General features: G+C 36.2%; 1 protein-coding gene across 6 annotated transcripts in view; it reads left to right on the forward strand.

Annotated features, from left to right (window-relative positions):
• The window catches only part of LOC127436792 (synaptotagmin-1-like), a 316,083-nt gene that overhangs the window by 197,353 nt on the left and 99,021 nt on the right, over nt 1–19,709 (forward strand). For 2 of the 6 annotated variants that reach the window (XM_051691178.1, XM_051691181.1), the window contains one exon: nt 18,393–18,570. The exons of 3 other annotated variants lie outside the window; for them this stretch is intronic. The gene's annotated coding sequence lies outside the window, so the exon portion shown is untranslated. The remainder of the gene's footprint in view (nt 1–18,392; nt 18,571–19,709) is intronic. One more of the 6 variants, XM_051691179.1, reaches the window with a different exon arrangement.

The following is a 19,709-nucleotide window of genomic DNA, read 5'->3' on the forward strand; positions in this document are numbered from 1 at the left end:
TCCAGTGGATGCACACTTACAAATCTCAGCAGATGTAGTAGGTCATCCTGGTATTGTTCAGCTGCTGTTTTATTAATAATGAGGATTTGGACACCTACTTATTTGACATAGGCCTAATGCTTTTGGTATACAATATAAAGTAGAAGGGAATTATGCATATTCGAATGTGTGGACAGACGAGGAGTGATGTTGGTGGTGCAGAAAGGCTGCAGAGCCACAGGTTGCGCGAGCAGCATGGCTGGTGGACTTTACAGTGGCATGAGTGAAAGATGTGACGTGTCACACTGTGACACAGATGCACGCTGATGGAAGTAAGACTGACAAGTTTGCAAGCAACAGGGGGACTTGAAATGGCAGATTGCTCTTCGTTGAGAAAGGTCTATTTTGGTGGCTATGCAGACACCCACACTGCGGGCGACAAATTCAGCTGACGAGATTCACACCTTACGGGAGTCAGTGAATTATACAAGATGTAGATCTCAGACTATTTCATTAACTCCTTAGAATATACCCTGCTGAAAAGACCAACATGAAATTCCATGTTGGTTCAAGCATGTTATTGCTGGTTTCGTGTTGGTGTCATGCAATTTTCAGCTCCCCCATCATTTCATTAATGTATTTTCACTGCAAAAATCTTAAAGCATTATTTTAGAATACACAAAAGAACTTCTTTCAGTGAATGAAGGTGCTTTCTACCTGCAAAAAAAAAAAAAAAAATGCTGGTTAAACAACATGATCTTTCTGCTGAGGCTGGTTGACCAAGGAAGTCTTGCTTGTTAAGCTAGTTAACAAGGCACAGCAGTCCACACTGTGTTTAAATTGTTATCCACACAGTGAGGAGTCAAAGTCCATTTAAAGCAGGCTGCTCCAATGCAGCCTGTCATCTGCCGTTGCTTGGAAACGATTCTGTAAATACTTCTCTCGCCCAGAGGTCTTCAAAGGGACAGTGCAAGGCTTAAAACAAATGAGCGCCAAGTGTGGAGGGAGAGATGCTCATCTCTGGTCCCATGTTCCGTGCTCCTGCGGCGAGTGGCTGGAGGCAAAACCCTGCTGGTAATACTTGCTTAATAGCATTCAGATTTACACTGTCCTCTCCTGATAACACTTCTGGAGCTATTGATTTGATTTTTAAATTTTGTGCTGCTTATCCCCTGCTTCCCTGCCCATAATGAAAATTTCTATCTTGACTATCACCAATAGTGCATGCGAAAGAGCGGCACCACTAATAACTACCTTCCTCTGAGCAACGCCCTATCTGACAAAGGTACGCTATCACTTCTTGTTCTTGTCTTGCATTGATTGCGAGGCGTCGTTTGAGCTTGGAGTTATTCTGTTGCCATACAGTGAACGCAATTAGCTTGGGCAGCTAAAATCCTTTCTAAACATGTTAAAGGTATGTGATGAATGGATCTGTGACTAAACAAATGTTAGGTTTGGCCTTTCCTCTCAAAAAGCCAAAGGCAATTATTTTTCAGGACAAAAGAGGTGTATCTGTCAGTTAACAGCTAAACTGTCTTCAGTTGCTATTAAATAAAGTTTACAACACTGAGCCAAGATTTGTCTGGTTAGCATGAGCAGTTATCCCCTGCTGGTAAATGCCACATATGATAAAAATATCTTTCCCTGTTTACTGCATACCAGCAATCAGCACTGACAGCATAGCAGGACATCATTTTTCAAAGTGATTAGTCACATGACATTTATGGCTCAGGTGATTGGCTTAAAAAAATCTCAGAACTGAGTGTCTATGAGCAAAGATGGCAGCATGCAGGTTGTGAACTTCCTCAGCTGCATGCAAAAGCCAAGCAACTGCCAATGAGATAAATGAGAATGCTAATGGACAGCTCTCTCCATGTATTATAGACCTCCTAAGCTTACTAATAAATAAGTTTATGGATTAAGTTATAGGAGAACAGCATGTAAATTTGACATGTGTCTGTGCATTATTCTCATGTTATTTGAAAGCACTCAATTGCAATTAGAGTGATCTTTGGTGGAAGCATATACTGACTGAAGGAGCCATTTTATACCATGGCTGATTTCTCTCTCAACTCCCTCTTGGGCTGACTAACAGCTTGTTCAGTCAAGGGTTATCAGCTGCAGATGGTTTCAGACAATAAACATGATCAAATATGGGGGTGGTTTCATCAAGGCACCCTGGATGAAACATGGTTTCAACGCTCTCTGGTCTCTATACATCCTTTTTCATTCGGTTTATTCACTTGCCTTTCCATCCCTCTACTTTATGAACCCATTCTCCATTTGAATTTTCAATCTTCTGGAGAGACGATTGTCATTATATGATTTGTCCTATTCACTTCATGACATTAAGAGCTTACTCAGAGATAAAACACATTAAAACTAAATTAATGAACTCTGCCTTCACACTCAAGCTGCTTTCAGTTAATATTATGTATCATTGAGAGGTAAAGGAGTAGTGGAAAGACCTTCACCACTATGGCATCAATTCTGTTCTTTATAATTTGTCATCAAAATGACGCATTCATTTCAAAGGAGACAATGAGAAAATGTTTAATCTGAACTGACTAAACAGTTAATGAGTTACAGTAGTTCACTCAAATCTCTAAGGTCATTGCCATTCAAAAATGTGACTGTGGCAACATTTCTTCAAAATCGTGATTCCTTATGCGTGTCGCAGCTGTTCCGCAGTAAAATTTCCAATGAGGTTTAATTTTTAAGGTTTTAGGATTTTAAGGTGAATGCTCTATCAAGTTTTAAATCAAATAAACATACATACCTACCCTAATTTCTACACCTAAACAAAACCATCATAAAAAGCAAATGTGAGATGAAAAACAATTGCTGAAACAACTACATAATTTTGTGGTGCTTCTGTGACACTTTTGGCTCACATGTTGACTCCCATGCTCTATAGGATTCTTCCTGGTCATTTTTATTCCAATTGTGCAGTTTGATCGCACTCGACCAAGCTTGTAAATGTGTTTTTTGTAAAGTAAATGTTGAAATGTATCGCCTTACACGTCATGCACTATAGTCAAATTGTTTAGATGTCATAAGATAGCATTTTGTGAGGAACAAGGCAAAAAGTAAGTGATTATGAAGTGTTATTCTGCCCTTTAACTCATGACATGTATGAAAGGAAGGGTTAGGTCATTGTCATTTTAGCAGCTCTATTGTTCATTTCACAAGGAACCTGCTGCGATATGTACAACAAGCCACGTAAGTAAATTATTAAGCAAATATGTAGATATGCTAACGTGTTTTGTATGGGAACAGATATGAGATGTGAAGATGCATCATACCAGATTTGGAGTCAATGCTAAAACATTGTTTTTTCATGTGTCTTGTAACCAAGCACGACATGGCAGTTTGAATATATGGAAGTGTGCATGAGATTTGTGACAATGGGCAAGACTTGTGAATATTGACTTAAATTTTGTTCCTCACACAATGCTATTTAATTATTTGGAATATAGCACAGTCATTTTTTTAGCTTCTCAATTCACTTTCATTGTATGGAAAAGAGCGCCCGGGACTTTCTGCAAGAAACAGCATAAAAAGTATGATAGAATCTTCATTTTGGGTGAACTAACCCTTTGGGATTATTTAATGACATCCACGACATCAGCCCTTACTTTAATGGAAATTATCAATCGCTTTATTCAAGGAGCATGGAGAGCGAAGCTTAGGGAGTCAAATAAGTGGATATCCACTTATTTCTGCATAGCATTCACCCATCGTGCACATTTACAGTAATTAATTGTGCTAACCCCTTACCGTAGAGAATGGGTCAGCTAATTGTGGTGGACTTTGGCTTGATTCGCTCAGAATCAAGGCTTGGGTTCTCCAAAGCTCAATGGCCTCTTGACTGATTAAGCCTGTTTGGCTCTAAAGAGAGAGTTTACTGATTCTGTACAAAAACACATCACCCGGATGGTCAGTGCTAATCATGGTACTCAATATGCATGAATTCGTCTAATTCAGTCCAAAACATGCTTTGTCAGCTTTCCACAAAGAAGAGGGGCCCAATCCATCAATGTCTGCCTATTGTAGTCAAGTCAAATCAAATATTTTTTATTTGTATAGCGTTTTCACAACACACATCGTTTCAAAGCAGCTTTACAGAAAGTCATGCATTAACAGAAAATGAAACTGTAATATCTATAAAGTCTTAGAGTCATCATTGTGTAGTTTGACCAAATATGATTGTAAATTGTGTATAAAAATAAATAATATTTTTATGTAGAACCCCAGTGAGCAAGCCAAATGTGACTGTGGCAAGGAACACAAAACTCCATAAGATGTTGGTTAATGGAGAAAAATAACCTTGGGAGAAACCAGGCTCACTGTGGGGGCCAGTTCCCCTCTGGCTAAACAGCACGAATATAATTCCAATATTAGTTATTTGTGTGCAGTGCAAGTCATGGTTTAAAATTAGTAAACTATTTAAGTGTTAAGGGCCAGTGTTTAAACAAAGATTTTGTATGAACTGTAAGATTAATGACTAATGTCTTTGAAGTTCATTCTGGATTAACTGAAGAAGATCACATAGATGCATTATCCTTTGTTAGTTGGCTGATGAAGGCTTTGTTGCAATTAACTGATAGTCTATGTATTCCATTTTAAGAGTGTAGTCCATCATTAGACCAAGGTGATGTAGGCAGAGATCAGTAAGGTGCATCGCAGTTCAACCGGCAAGTCATTTCGGTGAGGTTCAAGGTTCAAGCAGTGGCATATGAAGTATCCTATGTCTTATGGTTGGAGTTGGCATCAATTCATCCCCTGAAGTCCATCCTAATAGACTGAAGTGATGTCTGGCTGGCACGAATGCATTTAGTCGTCATCACTCAGAGACACGTAGCAGTGGAGTCTGACACCAAGCAAGAATTGAGTTGGATCTGGCCGGCTCTGGTAACCTCAGGATATGAATCCTAAGCAGCCTAATTGTGAGTTAATGGATAAATTAGGTGTATGCCTGGTTAAATAGATGAGTCTTTAGTCTAGACTTAAACTGAGTGAATGTGTCTGCATTCCGAACAGTGCGAGGAGTTAATAATATTAAGAAGAGGTTCTGAGATTACATTGAATATCTCTTTTAAGAGCTTAGTTGGTATTGGATATAACATACATGTTGTGGCTTTTGATGTTTCGATTATTTTGTTAGCTCTTCATGACCTATGACAGCGAAGGATTGAAGTTGCTCATGAAGAAAATTATGAAACACTGTTTTCTGAGGTACTGTGACAGACAATTGCATAACTCCAATTTTATATCTGATTATTTCAGTTTTATCAGTAAATAAATTCATGAAGTGATTTGTGCTTGCTGTTTTACCCGCTTCAGAATCGGTATCTACCGGCTTCTCTTTCTCACTGACTTCCGCTAGTGTTCGGATGCATGCCTCTAACTCATTAACCTTCTCCATCAGCCTGACCAATTCCTTACATTTATCACATGTAAATCCCTCACTGTTGATGGAAGAAGCTATAGTAAACATGTGGCATGCAATGCAGGAAGCAATAACATGAGTGGATGCCATGACATACCGCAATTGTTTGTTGATGTTGTGTTGGTTCCTGATCAGCAGATGTTTCAGATTGATGCAATAATCCATGTAAAACACAGAGAAGAAAATAATGCATGCAGTCAAAATGCAAGATGTAGACAAGTGGGAAAAAAGAAAAGAAAATGGTGCGCGTGGTAATATACATGCAGTTGAAACAGTAGAAAAGTGGGGGGGGGAGGGGTAACGAAGCATGCAGAAAAATTATAAAGGATAAAATGATGAGCGTAGGGGAATAAGCAATGCTAAGCAGGCTAGCAAGCTACAAACAAACAGACTCGTGCAACATGCCAGCAGCAACCGGAAACTTGTAGTCACTGAGTTGTGTTCAGATTGGGTTTTATATAGTGAAATTGTGGTTCCTGATTATCCAGCTTTGTACAGCAATGTGTTTATTCATGTTATGTAGCCCATGCACTATAATCATTTACATTTATGCATTTGGCAGACACTTTTATCCAAAGCAACTTACAGTGCACTTATTACAGGGACAACCCCCCTGGAGCAACCTGGAGTTAAGTGCCTTGCTCAAGGACACAATGGTGATGGCTGTGGGGATTGAACCAGCAACCTTCTGTTTACCAGTTATGTGCTTTAGTCCACTACGCCACCACCAATAATCAGCATTGGAATGCTTCAATATAGGTTGCAAAAGCAGTGTAAAGAAAGCAAAGCGTTGGATTTTGTCTCATTTAGCTAATGATCATACAGAAGAAAGGGTCTGCTTCACCCACAATACATTCTGATTGAAGGCCACTCAGGAATAGGGTTGCATCTGATAAGGTCAATTGTAAACCTTTGCATTGAGCGCTTTGTGCAAGATGAGGTTAAAAAGTGCACAGCTCCTGCCCCACTGAATACACTTCCACGCCACCTCCTCCATCTTAATTTTTCTCTTTGTTTCATTTCGACCTCCCCCGAGGACTTTTTTCAGACAATATCAAAACTCATTCACCCTGCCTAAGGAAGACTGATGTGCAGCCTTGTGAAGCATTTACTGTTTTGGGCCATATTTCCCAGCTTTTGTGTTTGAAAATGAACTCTAGTGTGCCAGTCAAAACTACAGCATTTTCCTTCTTATACTCGCTTACAATGTAGTGGCTAATGAAAAAGTAGGTGCAGTCAATTTGTTTAGCTTGCTTGTTTTGGTCCATAAAGATCCTGTCAGGTTAGAACATCAGCCATGAAATAACAGTCATCCTCAATAAAAGGTTGCAGTCATGCATTAGATGTATTTATATTGTTTAGGTCACTCTAGTGTTGATATCCAAGTCCTAACCTGAGTTTTATCCTCTGAACAATTAAATGTACTCCACTGCTGAAACAACCAAAAATTGTTCAAAACTGCATTCTTGCCCTAGAGGAGTCACTACGGAAAGCCAATAATTATTTTAAATTCAGAGCTTTAGGGTTCGATTTGGCAGAAATGTCAGGCTTCTGTCATTCGTCCTTGTGTGTTAGCATCATCTCCTTAAACAAAGTGAATCTACATACTTGCTCATTTTAAATATTTTTGGCTAAATGTCTAAATGTCTTTCTTCTTACTATCAGTGAGTCTTGGTGTAGCTTGTCAGATTTGCTCTTATATGGAGATCACAGGCAATCATGGGTATTCCTCAAATCATCAGGTTCATCTCGCAGAAGAGCAGTGCCAAAGCACAACTGACTTTATATAATAAAATAAATAAAAATAAAATAAAATTTCCTCCGCAAGTAGATGTTGACAGAGAGCCCTTTAACTAGATTAACTTTTAAAGCTCAACTTTCATGGTCAACCAGCTTCATCAGATAGACCATGGTGGTTGACCAGAAGTTTTGCTGTTGAACTGATTGGCTGGAACAGCATGGAAATGGTCTAAACTAGTCTTTTCTGCAGGGTTTCCATCCAAAGAATCAACATTTTTAAAAGTCAGAGAATTGCAGTTTATTTTTGACTAAAGAGGGGCAGTGGTAAATTTTATAATGCCTTAAAATGAGGTGGATCTTTCATTCGAAAGTGAAAAAAAGATTATTCGTTCAAGAAAAAAAAAAATGGTTCTCCTGCTTTAAATGTCTCAGTTAGTCACAACACAACCCTTTAAAGGGGTCGACATTTTCGGTGTAATAAAGTCATATTCTTTTGCATTAGTTCTGCTTTGGAATGAATTACTAATAAACCATTGGACTCTTCTTTTGTAGCCTTTTTCTGGCATTATATGACTCTAGTAGAAATTTGCCTTTTTGTCATGCAGGGATTGTCGAGAATTGAGAGATACTTAATTCAGTCTATTTCTAAGAGCAATAATAAAGAAGCTTTGATGAGGTCATGTCAAAATTACTACCACTCGTAATGAAAGTGCAAGTGGTTGAATTACAGGTTCATTGAATTTGGCACATCCTGCACTTCAAAACTATATCTGAAATGGTGGATCCACAGTGGAGGGAGTCACGACACAGGTGCAGTGTCAGTCACAATGTTCTATAAAGCCATCAGAGAACTCTTTTGGGATAGACAGAGAGGACAAAGAATATAGCTCTGGCATCAGCCCTTATATCTATCATTCCCCTGTCTGATACACTCGGCTCAAATAGAGCTTCCTAATGGAGCAATTTCGGCTGTGCCTCCAGCAAATCCTTTTCTCCCCCCTCTCTTTCTTCCAATCGCTCCCTAGACAGGGCAGGAAGGAGGTCCCCTGGTGAGCAGGGAGCAGTGGAGCACAGTTGGGTGGCTTGATGGGACACAGCGGCCTCATAGTGATACTAATACTAATGGCCTGTTTAGAATGGCTGACACCAAACCAAGAGTCCAATTCAAGTTTCAGTTTTTTAAGGACAAGCCAAAGTGTCAGGTCTTTTGTCATTAGTCCAAATCATGTCTCAAATCCATCATGGTAATAGTTTTCTATACACTATATTTTTGTTTTATAAAACTTTTCGAAGAGCAATCAATTTAATGTATTTTGTAAAAACAATATTTGTAATGCCAATGTATTTTTTCCTGAATCCAGCACAAACTCGAAGTTTTACATGGAAAAACTGATCCGAACCAGGCCCAAAACCAAAAGATTTGTTGGTGCCATTGGGCTCAGGTCAGGTAGCAGATCCATGAAGCATCTACATACTGTAGATTACTATAAAGAGTGAAAGGCTATGTTCAGAATAGTATACTACAATAATACTCTTACTATTCGTGCATAACTCTTTGTTGACTATTATTTGATCTCCCAAGATTAAAGACGTTTTACACAAAATTGGGCAAAATAAAAATTAACCACATTATTTCCAAGATGATAACTTGATGCAACTCGCCAAATTAAACATCCACTGAATGAGTGATTAAGCTTGACGTGGGGGCAGTGGTGGCTCAGTGGTTAAGGCTCTGCGTTACTGACCAGAAGGTCAGGGGATCAAGCCACAGCACCACCAAGATTCCACTGTTGGGCCCTTGAGCAAGGCCCTTGACCCTATCTGCTCCAGGGGCACTGTATCATAGCTGACCCTGCACTCTGACCCCAGCTCAGCTATTTGATTTTCTGATATAAAACAGTTCTAATAACAAAAATAAAAGAAATTACAAAAGGGAAAATATTGCCATATGACAACTCTGTACCACAGTGGAAAATATTCCATTCCAAAATATATTATTAAAATATATAAATTTCTCCTTGAATTAAATGAATATTTCTTGAATTAATTGATGTACAGTATTTATACACTTGGATCTTCAACAAACTGAAATTAAGTGAATCATTATCATCGTCATGTTGATTATGTCACTTTTACCATCACTAAAGCCTGGCTCATCCTCGCTGTTGTCAAGAACTAACTGTGCACTCTTCTTGCCATTTCCAAAAAATTTTTGTCTAAAAAAAAAAAATGCAAATCATATTTGTTATTTTTGCATAAAGACAATTATATTATGGTAAAAAATTCCAAATAAATAAATACATTGAATAATATAATTGATAGCACTATCTAAAAGTAAAATTCCAATGAGAAAATGCATTAGTGCAATTCCATTGTGGTATAGCGTTGTCATATGGCAACATTCATATTTTCAATTTTTTTTTTTTTTATTTAACTATGTGAGATAAAGTTGATCCGTAAAAAAAAAAAAAAAAGTCTAATTAATTTACCAAAGATGTAACAAAAACAAAAAACAAAAACAAAAATCATGATGTTAAAGAAACATACCAATATGTGTTTAATACAGTCATTTATGGAGCACTTCAGGTGGCACCCCTCTAAGGATTGGCATTACTAGACCATTTTAAGGGGCTTCAGTAAACACAATAAAAAATAAAATAAAAATAAAACATTATCTATGCTAAAGAATGGAATACATTAAATGTGCACATCTAATAGTGTCATTGGGGGCTGAGCCCCCTAGGATTGAAATCCTAGAATCTCCCCTGCCTCTAAGGGTGACTTCAGGAAAAAGTTTTATGTGGCTTGAAAACAGCATATTATTGGTTACTGCTGCCCTTTTATTTCCAATGATGCATTATGTTTTAGCTTTTTCTGAAAGGCGAGAACGGGAAAGAAAATAAATTGTTGCCATATGGCTACACCGTAGCATACAGGACAAGCCTCCACTTGTCAACCAGCTTCATCAGAAAGACCATGCTATTTGACCACAATTTTTTGATGTTGAACAACATAGCTATGCTGGTCCACAAACTAGCTAGCACTAAAGCACCATAACTAGCATAAGCCAGTTTGGACCTGCATGGAAATTTATATTAAGTTATCAGTGCAGGTCAGGCTACTCATCTTGACACAATTAAAGGGACAGTTCACCCAAAAATTAAAATTATCTCACCCTCATGCCATCTTAGATGTGTATGACTTTCTTTCTTCCGCAGAACATAAACAAAGATTTTTAGAAGAATATCCCAGCTCTGTTTGTCCTCACAATGCAAGTGAAATGTGGCCAGAACTTCACATCTCCAAACATCACATAAAGTCACCATAAAAGTAATCGAGATGACTCTGGTGGTTAAATCCATGTCTTCAGAAGCGATATGATAGGTGTGGGTGAGAAACACTTCAATATTTAAGTCCTTTTTACTATAAACCTCCACTTTCACTTTCAATTCCACACTCTGCTTCTTTTGTTTTTTGGCAATTCGCAGTCATGTGCATATCTCCACTTACTGGTCGGGGCTGGTCAAAGGTGGAGATTTATAGTAAAAAAGGACTTAAATATTTAACTGTTTCTCACCCACACCTATCATATACTGTAACTTCAGAAGAAATTGATTTATTCACTGAAGTCTTATGGTTTACTTTTATGCTGACTTTGTGTGATTTTATGGAGATTCAAAGTTCTGGCCACTAGTCACTTGCATTGTGAGGACAAACAGAGCTGAGATATTCTTCTAAAAATCTTTGTTTGTGTTCTGCAGAAGAAAGAAAGTCATTCACATCTGGGATGGCATGAGGGTGAGTAAATGATTAGAGAATTTGCAGTTTTGGGTGAACTATCCCTTTAACTGCCTTCTGTTATTATTTCTCAATTATTTTATTTTATTTTAAGGCACCAGTGGCTTTTCTTGGTCAACTGATGCCCTAGGCAAGATAAGAACATTTTCAAAAATAAATAAATAAATAAAATAAAATAAAAAATAACAAATTCAGTATAACCTAATCATAAATCTCATCGAACCTCATCAGTTTTTGATTAATAAGCAAGGGGACCCTGGTCCAAATCCATGCAATCTATAGGCCGAATATAGATTTTACAACTTGACAGCCACTGATTGTAGCTATACATTTTTAATTGTAAATTGTATTTATGTTTTATTTTCAATACATCCTTTGAATTTTGTTTAGTTATCTAAAAAGAAAAGATTGTATTGTCACTCATGGAGGTCATCCACCAATTATTGTTTTTTGTTTGTTTTCTTTTCTTTTCTTTTCTTTTGGGGGCACCAGTAGCTTTTCTTGGCAAACTGATGCCTTAGCCAAGATAAGAACATTACCAAAAAAAGAAAGCTCTCTCTTCCTCATTGTCTAGTGCATTGTCCCGCCCACTAAATGTGCCGAGGTCCTAGTTACTGAGCTGTTAAATGAGATGGCAATCAATAGGAATTACATTTGTCCTGCCATTTTCAACATTGTAATTGGAGACGAGCCAGACAAGGTTATTTTTGTGGAGTCGATTGACAGGGCATTTTAGACACTGAAGCTTCAAGTCTCCCCTGTGCTGTTGACAACCCAGTTGCTGGAATTACCAGTACCATCTCAACAAATCTATTTAGAGAGAGGGAAAGAGAGCTGTTCAATGTTTTTCACACACACACAAAAAAATAATCTTTTAAAAAAGCATCAAAAAAGATCAATTTAAAATTCAAAAAGGGTGTTTGTATAGAATATTTTAAATAATTGCCCAGGAACGGGTATGTATGTGCACTTTTAAGTGACAAAAAAATAATTAATAAATTAATTAATTAATGGCTACTAGTAATAACAGTGATTGTATCGGTACGCACTTCACTTCTACCAGTAGATTTTGATTGTGAAAAATCAAATTCATTTATTGAAACATGAAAAAACTAAACCAAAATATTTCTAAATTCAAAGTGCACAACAAACAAAATGAAAATATAATCAAAGTAATGAAGTGAACAAAAAATCATACGAATTCCAAAGATTTTACCTTCTCAAACTTCTTTCACCGGCCTCTTTTGCAGTGACTTAAAAATCACTCTATGACAACAGGTGGGAAAATAGCAATACAAATTAGATCATAAATACAATTGTAAATATAAACATAATAATAATAATTGAAAAATGAACCATGACCTATAGATTGTTTAACACAAATCTAATATATATATATATATATATATATATATATATATATATATATATATATATATATTTTTTTTTTTTTTTTTTTCATAAAATGGCAATTGCCAGGGACTTAATTTGATGTTCTACTATATTTCAAGAGTTTGGACAGGAACTTTATTACCACCTGCTGGTGGAATCTCTAAACTGAAAATGCAGGAACTGAGTTGAAACTGTGTGTTGAGATAAGACGTGGTTTAGAAAATAGGAAATTGTGCTTTGTGCCATTTCATTAACATACAATCAGGGTTGGGCTGTTATGAAATACATGTAATGGCGTTACGTATTCAGAATACAAAAATGAAGTAAATGTATTCAGCCCCCGTTACATTTCAAGCACCTGTATTCAGAATACAGTTACTTTATAAAATTTTGTTAGGATACTTTTAGAATACTTCTCTCATAAAGACTGAAACGACGACAGAAAAACCTCATGTAAATAACTACTGTAAAATGTGTGGCTTATAGACATATGGGGCTATTTCAGTGTGACACATATTGTAACATACAGGTATATTAATATTATTTCTCACTTTATAAAAAACATCTCATACGAAGTGATTCACAAAATATATATATATATATAAACAACAATAAAAAACAAAAGATGAGGAAAAGAATCAAAAGCACCCCAAATTAAGTGTAGGTAATAAAAAAAGAGATATGAAAAGCAATTCATCTAGAAATATGCAAGCAATTCAGTCTTATTTAAAGAAACTAGCTATTCAGATTCACTTAGTGGTTAATAGTGGAGGTGTTACGGTTCAGATAAGATAATAATGACTATCACACATAATTCTTCCAATTGTGCCTTGCATTTATTCTAAAAGTATTCTAAAAATATTTTGAATATGTTACTTTTTATGTGATGTATTAAGAATACTCTACTGAATAAAAAGAAAGAGTATTTAGTATTCAACCCAGAATACTTTCTGAAAGTAATCCGCCCAACCCTGCTTACAATACACCCACAGTTTGCACGCAAACACCCACAGATCACGCAAACACTTCCACCCACGCCCACTTACACTTTGCGCTGGCACGAAAATTACGCTTAGAATTACCTCTCCTAATAAAATTGAATAAGACTTTGGGCACTTTCCTTGCACGGCGCACTATGCTTTGCACGCTCACGAAAACAGAGCTCAATCTCTGAAAACCTAAAGCACACACACAGCCACTGCAAATGGAAGTTTTTGCTATTACCAATCTAAATCTCTAAAAAATAATAAGAAGGACTTTAATATTGAGACCCTCACTGAGAGGTTTGTTGCAGTCTAGGCTTTGCCTGCACAGTTCTAAATGTCTGTAATGTCTATTGACTTGAGCAATAACTTGTCTTCACATCTCTCATTTATATCAATCTACTCATGATCACTAATCAGCCTTAATGAGTAAAGTGCCAATGTAGGACAGGCTGATCTGCCTCAGAGATCTCAAGCATGGTTATTGTAGTTTGGAATTTTTTTATGTAGTTTTTATTTCTTCTTTATTTTCAAATCATTCTTCAGTTTTCATAATAGTTTAAGTTTTAATATTTTAGGGTTACCAACACTGTATTTGTATAACTGTGTAACTAAAACTAAAATGTTTTTTAATAAATATCATTTATTTTTAGTAAAATTGTTTATGTATTTATTTATTTACAGTATTCTAAATTGTTATTTTAGTTAGTTTTGTAGCTGTGGTAATGTATTTTATTTATTTGTACTTTTTATTTAAATTACCAAAATGATTTTCATTTAGTTTTCAATGTTGTCAGGTCTTCTGCTTTTGCCATCTGCTGCAAGCAACAATTTTTACTCTCCACTAGAACAGTTTGTCCTTCACAGAGACCGAGAGGGAAAGAGAGATGTTACAGCTTGTTGAGACATGCAGGGAGTGAGAAGTAGAAACATCAGTCAGACAGTCCTGTGACTGTCAGTTCACATAAGAGAGGAAAATTCTGAACACAAGAAGCACTGCACTGGAGATTACCTGTCAGAGTTTAACCATCATACTCACGCCATCACCAAACTCCTTTCCATCACACTTCCCCTTCTTCAATTCCTCACCTCTCTCTATATTTGTCTATCACGTCGTCTTTCTGCCAGTGTGTGAAGAAACATGCTATAAATGGCTTTATTCCTGTATTGAAAGTTACAATAATGTGTTTGTATTGCACTTGAATCTGAGTCACAAAAAATTAAAATAATAATAATAATAATTCAGTGAAACTACCAAGATCAGATCATTGAAAAATCAGTAGGAAAATGTCTTAATGCTCAACATGGTCTGTTTCCCAAGTATTAGCTGGTGATGGGAATGTATTTTTGAGTGTGTAGCAAAAAGAGCACACCAGCATTGGGGTTACATCATTAAATTGTCATAAAAGGAGTTTCTTTAAATGAAAAAAGTCGAAAGTGAACCAAGTGAACCTCTTTCTTTGCGCAAATTGTTGTAGCCTATATTATAAACTGATTGCATTGCGAATTCGGCAACAGGAGGTTGGAAGTTCTGCAGCTGAAATCGGTCTGTGCTTACTGAAATTCAAACTACTGCCCCCATTGGCTGAAGCTGGAAGTGTTGTTGAACACATCAGCATGTGTGAGCTCCAGAGTTTTATTTTTAGTTATAAATTATGTAATTGAATCGACAGGAATGCTTATTTTATTAAACTTACAACCTAACCCGAACTCCAACCCTAACCAAACTGTCAGTGGAGTAAAAATGTTATTTTAGAATGTAAATGCAACATCCAAATCATGTTCGGCATTGTGTGTTAAAGGAATTGTTCACCCAGAAAAGAAAAGTCTCTCATTTTTCACTTACCTTGATGCCATCCCAGATGTGTATGACTGTCTGTCTTCATCAAAACACAAATTAAGATTTTTAGAAGAAGATTGAGCTCTGTCAGGTCCTTATAATGCAAGTAAATGGGTGCCAGCACTTTGACGGTCCAAAAGTCACATTTAGGTAGCATAAAAGTAATCCACACGACTTCTTGCGTGACCTCACAGACGCAATTATGTCACGCGACAGCTACGTGATGCATCAACTGCTGGCAAGAAGCACTTTTAAAAGTTAATAACGTTTTAATTATCTATTTATTTTTTACACATATGTATCGATTAGCTTCAGAAGACATTCATTGATCAATTGGAGTTGCATGGATTACTTTTATGTTGCCTAAATGTGACTTTTGGATCGTCAAAGTGCTGGCACCCGTTTACTTGCATTATAAGGACCTGACAGAGCTCTATCTTCTTCTAAAAATCTTCATTTGTGTTCTGCTGAAGAAAGACAGTCATACACATCTGGGATGGCATCAGGTTAAGTGAATAAAGAGAGAATTTTCATTTTGGGTAAACTATTCATTTAACACCTTTACTTCCTGGTCCCTTAGGTTGTTCGCACAATGCTTCAGTGGAATCCAGTTGTACTCATCATTTGCAGAGATACATTTTTTTGTGCACTGAAGCTTACATGAGTAGCTGTTATAAACTGTGCCATTGTCAATCACAATCACAGCAAGAGTTAAGAAATGTGTCCTCATAAGGCAACATTTTGTCAAAAATTTAAGTTCGGGTAAGTGAAACTTTGATTCTCGTGATTGATTCATGTAGGCTGCATTTAAAAGTGGGTAAACACACATTGTCATGGTATAATATAGCACAGGCATAAGCCAGGAGAAGTCTTCCCATGGCTACAGCATGATTATACAGTTACATATAACGTGGAGTGATAGCTGACTTTTTGTGCATCCAAATTGCCTTGTTTTAAAGCTGCCCAAAACTACTTCTCTAGGAACAGTTTGCATCAGAACTGCTCTGTGTTAAAGCATTTAACATTCAACATTCGTCTGAGTGAAACGCGATTGATTTGTGTATAAATACACGCTGCATTAAAAAAATCAGTAAAAGCATTTAGGCAGAGGGATTATAAGACTAGTCTTCCACTGGCCACAACATGATACACAGGGTGAAATACTTGCTCAATTCACTGACTTATGCAGCCAAACTGCTCCGTGTTAGAGCTCCCCATAACTAGGAGAATGAGATGAGAAAAGCTGACTCTGGATCAGCGGCTGCAAGCAACATACTACATGTCTTAATTTCTTAAAATATTCAACATTTTTGTTTTATAATAAACAAGTAATATGATTTGTGAAACATGCCGTTTTTATTATATGTTGGTAGCATGAAAAACGATTCCATTCAAGTTGAATCAACACGCACGTTTGCAGTAGGCTGTATGCAGTACGCCCCATGGATCAACTCAAAACAAGTATGCACTGAGATGACTTAAGTGAAAAATATTTATGTATTCATCAGTCTTATTCCTTGAACATGTTAGGCTGGCATTCCCCACTGAATTTTATCCTGACTTTTGAAAAACATCTCAAGTTGACATGATGACATATATGATGCAGGTTCAGATGTTGAACTTTGTTGCATTTGGTAAGACAGTGGTTATTCTTCATTATTCATATTGGCTGCCATGTCGATGGAAAAACAAATCATGCATATTTATGTTATTGATTCTTTTTTATAAATATGACGTGAAGACCTACTTTCTAAATATCTGTTTGTTTACTATGTTGTTTTGACATGAGTGTTGTACAGTAGCTAACATGACCTGTAATGTCTCTTGTATGCAATGCATGGCTTATTTGTATGGAATGGTTGAAGAGAGAGTGGCGGTGAGAAAAAAGTAATGCAAAAACAAAACAAAAGTAATGTAATGCTTTACTTTCCATAACAATTAACTTTTTAATTAATTAAGTTACTGTTTTAAGGAGTAACGCAATATTCTAACGAGTTACTTTTAAAAGTAACATTACCCAACACTGCCTCCGAGTGAAGTGACTTGATGGACTTTGAATAAAACAACTCATAAAAAGGTAAATTCCTAATCTTTAATCCTCACCTATGGGCTGATAAATTTAGTACTGAATGGAAAAGGTACAGGGGAGCAGTCTGGATTTAATAATTTTGCTATTCTTCTAAATTAATCAAAGGGACAACTGGAGGAGGTTTGGATTAGGCCAAAGCCTTCTGAGATTAGAAAAGACAGACTGCCTGTGGATGTAAATCACAAAGCCAGCGCATTCAGAGTTTTGCGTGGTGGATTCATCTTTTTTTACATAGAACTGCTCAGTAGGAGAGGGTTTATAATCCTTCTAAAATGTAGTGTTACGCAATGCAAGAAAAAAAATGTGATATTCAAATTCACACTCTCAGGACAAATAGTACTTCTGATGCAAGTAGACCAGCCGACAGTGACTGTGTGTGTGAAGTGCCAGCTGCAGAATACACTCTTTATCTACAAAAAAATGAAAGATTTAAAAACTGTGGGTGCAGAATGGGTGATAAGAGCTACATCTGTGGTAAGAATGCATACTGATGAACTAATGTCAACTGATGTAACATAGGGTTGCAAAAAGCAGGGAAAAATAATGTTAAGCACAGAAAAATGCAGGGATCATGATATGCGTTTTTCAACTAATTTAATACGGCATCCTAAAAATGCTGCATTTATGACATTAAAAAAACAGTGAGATGCTCCAAAAGCATCCATCTGACGCCTTTGAACATAGTCCGACAATATAATTATAAATAGTGCAGATGGAATGTAAGAATGTCTCCTGTGAGAAAAGGACAGATTGATGAAATCAAGTGCAAAATTAATTGTTGTCGACTGTAGGATTATTTACGGGAAAATAAACAATATATTGACTCCTAAAACCACTTCTTTGTATAGGGGCATTGTTGATGCCAACAAGAAAAGATACAGGAAGTTTTCTTCAATAAAAATAAAATAAAGATAAATATTATAAGGATAACTTATTTATATATAAATAATATATAATATTTCATATAATTATTCAAACAATATACTGCATATATACACACATACATATACAGTGTATATATATATATATATATATATATATATATATATATATATATATATATATATATATATTAGTTGAATAATTATTTTAATTATTATGTATAATTATCTTGATCAGGGGAGGACTGGCCGTCGGGAGCACTGGGCGTTTTCCCGGTGGGCCGCTGGGTAATGTGGGCCGGCCCATTGCTGCGCAAGTACCGGCCCATCCTGCAGGCCATATAGGCAGCCGCCTTGGGCTCCAACATACCTGTGCGGACCCCATTACAGAGTGAATATTCAAAAAATATTGTAAGGTAAGGCCAATGCAATGGCTTTTATTTTGCAAAACTGAAATTACTTTATTTTGAAATTGCTTACAAATCATAGCGCATTTTTATATGTTCGCATAAACTCCTTGCGTGGAACTCATTATTTGACATACAAATCACAAAAATGGTGACAACAAAGACAACAGATTAAGTATAAAATGAGCTCTGAATAATCACAAAATGACAAAGATCTGCAAATTACAACAAATACAATAACAGCAGCATATATCAAATCTGCAAACAGTAAAGCTATGTGCAGAACATAGTAATTTGCATAATTTATTCACACCGCAGGGAGCTGAAGTGTGACTTGCTGAATAATGCTCACGCCTGATAAAAATGCAGAAAATAAGTCATGAAAAATATTACTTTGTAGCTATTTGAGCCTTTGAGGCTTACTTTCTTTTAAAGCATAGCAGAAACAGTGCTTGTCAAATCACTGGGCTTTTCACTTTTTTTTAAGAATAATCTGGGGGAGGAATTAAAACACTGCAGATATAAAAACACAACAAACTCACACAGAGTGAAAATATGAGCAGTTAATCTGAAAAATATCTGCAAAGATCTACACTTTAAGAGGTATATTTATTTTGTTTTACACAGATATATATTTGTTTATATTTATACTGTATATGTACATATTCTGGCCAACTTTGTTTTAATTTATAAAAAAACAAATAAAAAAATAAATAAATTACGCATTGTTATGTGAGTAATTGACACGAAATTTTAAGCACTGTCATCAGTGTGCTGCTGTGTGACACTTTCTACACCTATCTTGTATATACAGTACATATATAATATATTATTATTATACTTGTTGTTTCCACAACCTCATATTAACTAAGACAATATTTTATTTGCACTTCTAGAAAAAAGTTGAAAGGTGATTAAGATCTTTAAAAACTTTAAAGAAATACTGACTTATCACAGCACCTAAAATACACACTTTCCCTTGTACTTTCATGTACATTTTATCCTAACTTCTATATGTTGGGAAAAAAGTTTTCAGACATGTTATTTGCGCTTTTTTAGTGCATTCTCTAAAAATTCCACTCATTACATTTACAGTGGTTTATTATGTTTTGAAGTTATGGCAATTTTTTGCACTGTGGGGCCCCTTG

The sequence above is a fragment of the Myxocyprinus asiaticus genome, chromosome 47, assembly GCF_019703515.2.
Source record: "Myxocyprinus asiaticus isolate MX2 ecotype Aquarium Trade chromosome 47, UBuf_Myxa_2, whole genome shotgun sequence".
Lineage (NCBI taxonomy): Eukaryota > Metazoa > Chordata > Actinopteri > Cypriniformes > Catostomidae > Myxocyprinus > Myxocyprinus asiaticus.